We start from the raw sequence: 6,086 nt of genomic DNA, 5'->3' as shown, positions 1-6,086 counted from the left end.
TTTCGTTCGTTCCACTCTCGCAGGTGAATGGAATTATAATGACGTTAACCGTCTATCGAATATCGATTTATTAGTACATTGATTTATCGAACGTCCAATATAGATTCGATCGAGTAAAATTAACATACGTGTATGTACGTACGCATACGTATAGACAGGAGAGCAAGGAGAATGAACCTCAAAAAGAAATAGTCATGGTCTTACTCCTATTGACCTGTATTTCTTATTGCGTTCTCTCTTTTATTGTCTCGTACGAACGAGCGTCAACGAAGCGCCCCTTTCGTGGTCAATGTTTTCATTTAACCGACTTCGTCGCTCGAATCTTCTTATCTGTCTTCCTTTTCTCTCATACTGGCTTTCCGCATCGCTCTCTCTTCGTCTATCGATGCTCCTTCTTCGTGCTTCTGTCTCTTTCCCGCGCACATTCGTCTCGCGTCTAGACCCTGGATTCTCCAGTCTACTTACCAGTCGATTCATGGGCGCCAGCTTCCTACAATTGGGTGGCAGGATAGCACAGTGGACGTGTAACCGGTGAGAACGATTCATAAGCTCGCTATTTACATGAAATTCATTTAAGCATCAACTGATCGACGGTAATATAACTGACCGTCAGCGTGCAACATCATCCGGAATGCCGGCGCAATTAAATCATTCAGGAGCAGCACGACGACAATGACAGCTCTGCCGCGATGGAATTTACGTTTCGTCGACCTGTCATACGACGCGACCGTTATGTAATTAGGCGCTCGAATAACCGTGGAACGCCTAAAGCGTCGCAAGGCACAGCTGCATCTGCACAGACGGACGTGCGTATTTTTGCAGGGAATAAATGCTACACTAAATGTTTCGTAGCAGTTGCTCGACCATGTCGGAGACGTTGCATTAATTTTTCGATGGACCGACGCCAATGCGCCGTGCTCCGTGACCACCGTGTACTTCTCTGTTAATACCAACACAAACGGCAGCTGGCGATGCAACGGGGAGAACAGAGTGCAACTGTAAATCGAGGCGACAGAGCGAGCATACTAGCCAAGCATAGTAACGATGCCGTTCGCGAGAACGAACATCTTTTTATTTTTGATATTTATATCTCCCGCGTTCGCCACACCGCCTTACCTCGCCCCTGGCCGCGTCGGTATCCCCACCACCAGCCGCGTCGCTATCCCCACCACCGGCCCGAAGCCTATTTTCTTCGAGACGAAAAATGGATTGAACGCCGTGGCACGAGCACAACAAAAACAATACCGAGGAATGTGTTTCTCACGAGGCTCGCGCGAACTTCACAGTCGACTATGTTTGGCAAAATCAAGAAAATATATCCCGCAAATTTCCAAGTATTCGTCTCGTGTTCTCTCACGAGGCTCGCGCGAACTTCACAGTCGACTATGTTTGGCAAAATCAAGAAAATATATCCCGTAAATTTCCAAGCATTCGTCTCGTGTTATACCTTAGTGTGATACCCTAGCGGATAGTCGAAGAACTAAATAGGCTTCCTTTGACATGTGAGCGAAAATTTTTATCGGTATGGCAACGTTTCTCTCGGTAGAAAGCGAGAGATGTTTTCTTAATTTGTCAAGGAAATAAATCAGTGGAACATTGTTCGTGTTGGTGAGTCAAAGTGTGTTGTCAAAGTGGGATAATTTATCTCTGTACTTCAATTGAGAAATATGCTTCGAAACTTCTTCGATATTCCTTCGACTACTTATTTCATTAGTACTTCAATCTGTCTTGCACCGAGTGGAAAGGGCCGAATGTAGAAAGTAAATTAAATGTCAAGGATGGAAGAAACAAATACGTCGTATTTAGTACAGTGTTTTCACTGCGCATTTAATTTCTATAGTCTGGATAATTTTCGAAATATTTGATGTTTCGTGTGCAATAAAACGCAATCAACATGGAGGTTATGTGTCAATTATTGTCACATATTTACGAAACTCTAATGAGACGTAAGTATTTGATTAGCTCTTATTTAAATTAGGATATTGCATGTTTCATTCATTCGATTAAATTTTCAAAATATTTTCTATCAAAATTGAGAATACAGTGTAATCTATTTTATTATCGTTGGCATTATTGTTAAATATATTCATACGTGATCGGGACATTTGCATAATTCCTTCGTTCACTTCTGTCCCTTTGCTCGCTTATTTCTACAGCCTTAAATATTTTAAAATAACAATTTCCGAATAATAGTATTCGTTTAAAGAAATGCCGTTTATTACTTCATTATTTATTTTCATTTTTCTTTAATCTTTTTTCTACTTTAATTCAGTACGTTCTATTTTTAATTTATACATATATGTTTCAACAGGCTGAACTTAAAGTAAATAACCGTGGAACAGATATATTGCTCTGAATCATACAAAAAAATAAAGGAGGAACAAAGTTATTCATTCGACTTTTCAACGCGAATACTCTCGGTAAGAAAGAAGCCATTTCACGTCTTCATTTATAAAAAGAAAATATTTTCAAAAAAATGAGACAAATAAATTACAAATCACGGAATAAAGAACAGAGCAATAGCGACTGTATAAAAGTTTGTTTACTGCTTTTTTAATTGGCACAAAGAGAAAATCCATCTCATACATTGCTCTCTGGTTACAATTAACATGAGTTTTATGTTTACACGCATCGGAAAACTACCTCCTCGACAAAGGTAATCCCTTAATTAATTCGACATAACCTTCAAAATCTTTACAAATTCAATTCCATTTATTTACATACTGTCATCTTATAATTTTCATTTTATCATTATATACTATCAATAATTAAGCCTTAATTAGAACCAAGGAATCTTTAATCTATTTTTTTTATTCTCGTAGACAAAGCAGCTTGCGGTTGTAGAAGATTAATTGCGTTATAAAATGGCGTCCTTGTCACAGTGCAGACCGGCCTAACAAAGAATGCTATTGAGTAAGATAGAAAGTCAGTGTTCTCCAAATTCATAAATTGGACCACTGTGACGATCAATGCCACGTTTGACACGCGGTTTTAACGTAAACGGAGGAACGAAGATAGGGAAAAATCGCGGCTTATCACTGTATTTCTCGCGTGTTCCGCCATCTGTCCCATGCGCGTGCGCATTCTATCTGACGAAAGAATTTCAACGAGACGTGTCAGCGTACGCGAATTCCCGTGCTGACGAAAATACACCGGTGAAAAGTTTACGTTCCGCCGACTACATGTCTGGTCCGGTGATGTGTCGCGTGCATGTTTCTCATGTAAACACGCTATAGTTAGAGACAGTGAGTAACATTTTCAACGGACTCGTGTCCGGGAAAAACTCGTTACCAAAATGAGATAATTATCGCGTGGATCTAGGATCGACGAAAATTTGTAAAATTCTTCGAATTATTTGGAAATATATTTAACGCGAATTTTGGCCGATTTACATGTAACGTAGAGGTACTGTTAACACTGAACCCACTACAGACTAAACGACCGTTCTCAACATTTTGGATTAAAAATTCTGCATTCAGTGTTATCAGTTACCCCGCTCGACTATTCGATATTTCAGTTAATATATTTAATTTATGAGACATCTGGAATTGTATTAGCATTGATTATGTAAACAAAATTATTTATTACATACAAATGCATCTAAGTCATGTTTTGCACCAAAAAGGATACTCAAAAAAATATTAATCCTTAGATAAAAATGATTGGTTTAATTTTGTAAGCTCAATTTCTATACTGTCCGAATATTTTTGTGTCTCAAATTTAAATATAAGAACTATACTGTATTATAAGATAGTGTATTTTTAAGTCTTTTGTATAATACAGAACATAAAGATAAGATATATATTACAGTTCGAATATCTTTGTGATCGACTGTACGTATTATCAATTTTTCAATATCTTCCTCTATACCAGTTCCTTTGAAGTTCTTCCTCTTTCATTTTCCCATCTATCGATCATTATGACCGATCGTGACAGGTTCACTGTTAAGCGGTTTATTCGTTTTACTCTCTTTCACGTATTTTACAATTTTGGTAACGAGTATTTCCGGGAATTGGTGCGTATTTTCGAATACCATTTTCTGTTTTCTACTAGTTCCTAATTATTTTTGGTTTTTCTAAAGGTGATTTCGTTTTTCGCGGAAAATGGTCTTTGGGTTTTACGTGTTTTGACACGCGAAAATGAAATTTCTAGACAAACGTAGGACAACGTGTGATACCGAACGGCAGCCCTTTAATTAAATTTCATTATTAAATTTCATAATAGGTTATATATTTCCATTAAATAATTTCGTCAGGGGACTCGATGGGTAACGACGTGTTTGAACGATATAACAATGAATTCTAATTAGAGCAAACGTGTTTACGCGAGAAAAATTCTTCGTTAACCCTTTGTATTTCGAGAATTTTCAAATTTAATCAGCGCAGAAAATAAATTGCGCGTTACTAACAAAGGATTACGAGGGTTCAAATTTTTCCCAATTTTCTCTAATAAATAAAAATATAAGGAAGCAATTTTGATTAATTTAAAACATCGTTATAGTTATTTTTCAAATCTGATCGTTTGCGAAAAATAAATTGTATGCTGTTAACGAAACAATGCAAAGGATTAAAGTCTTCCCATTTTCCCTGGTGAAAAAATATTTTCCGAAAATTTCTCCAAAATTTAGAAGCTTCGTTATATTTATTTTCGAACTTTGTTCGTCGCGAGATTAAATCCCTGCAGGATTCAGTTAGCTTAAAGAACGCGGTCTCCTTTTTTGTTTCAATGAGTTTTACTTCTCGAAGCGAAACTGTCCTTCGAAAACGACAGACGGTGGTGGAAACGCAACGAGAGCCTGCGAAACGTAAACGAATACGTTTTCTTTTAGTTTCTTAAATCCCTGCAGGATTCAGTTAGCTTAAAGAACGCGATCTCCTTTGTTGTTTCAATGAGTTTTACTTCTCGAAGCGAAACGCAACGAGAGCCTGCGAAACGTAAACGAATACGTTTTCTTTTAGTTTTGCGAGAGGCACGCGTGTTTTCACCGGCAACAATTTGCATTTGAACACACAAGGGTCAACAGGTAGACCTGCGAGCGATGAAAATTCGCAGACGCGCGATCAATTGTGAAAATATGATCTGCAACGCGATTCTCTGACAGCAGCAGTGTATTTAATGCAACCACTGGTGTTGCGATAATTGCGTTTACGCGATACTTAGGCGAAGTGTATCGAATCCGAAAGATGCGAGCCAGTTTTATGTTTAGGATTCATTAACACTAGATTTACGAAACCCGTCAATTTGACGGGTGGGTTGCTCCAATTATACGACGGTAACAGATTTAGTTAACTTGTATTAAGTCTGTTAATATTGTAATTGTTTTTAAATTAAACTAATCGTTGAAAAAGGTGGTTTCCTTTACCTGTACATTTGACAGGTGTCTGTAGAAATAAGTATACAGATAGCATCAGTAAACCTAATATTAATATACTATTGCGATTACCATTGTATACTGGGAGCATATTGATTTTTTGGAAAATTTTTTAGAAAAATTCGCTTAGGATTTTTTGATCATCTGTAAGTGAATTTTTGGCTTTCAATCCTTTGCAGAACAATAATTAATGTGAATTATCACGAGTTCTTCATGTCGAATTTCAAGATCGTGATATGTAATTTGTCATACGACTGTAATTATATTTGACGTATTTTGTCAGGCACAAAATTCGAAGGATTTTAAAAATTTTTATGAAATTATGCTTCAGTGTATAATTTTTCGCAATTAAATTGTAGGACGATGGGGATTATGGTTGTTTGTTGTTCGTTATTGTTTATTGAATTGAAATATCGAGTTCTTTACGTCGAATATCAAGATCGTGATGTATAATTTGTCACGCCATTATAAGTATATTTGACATATCTTGACAGGCACAAAATTCGAAGGATTTTAAAAATTTTTTATCTAATTTTGTCATAGATGGAATAAATATTTCGATGTTTAATTTTTCGTAATTAAATTGTAGTGTAAGGGAGTCAATAAAGTTGGAGATTATGGTTGGTTGTTGTTATTATTATTTGTTACTGTAACGAGAGAAATAGGAATCGATAACTGAAGGTGACTTAGGGTAACTTATGAACGAATTACTCGG

At 36.8% G+C, this 6,086-nt stretch overlaps 1 long non-coding RNA gene across 1 annotated transcript; it reads left to right on the top strand.

Moving 5' to 3' along the window:
- Positions 1–1,528: 1,528 nt before the first annotated feature.
- LOC108550413 (uncharacterized) lies at positions 1,529–3,491 on the top strand. The gene is made up of 4 exons (XR_001890423.1): positions 1,529–1,608; positions 1,715–1,946; positions 2,312–2,656; positions 2,823–3,491. It is a non-coding gene; the product is annotated as an uncharacterized LOC108550413 (long non-coding RNA).
- Positions 3,492–6,086: the final 2,595 nt, after the last annotated feature.

This window comes from Eufriesea mexicana, unplaced genomic scaffold, assembly GCF_001483705.2.
Source record: "Eufriesea mexicana isolate 0111107269 unplaced genomic scaffold, ASM148370v2 scaffold2824, whole genome shotgun sequence".
Lineage (NCBI taxonomy): Eukaryota > Metazoa > Arthropoda > Insecta > Hymenoptera > Apidae > Eufriesea > Eufriesea mexicana.
This window is presented reverse-complemented; position numbering and strand designations above follow the sequence as displayed.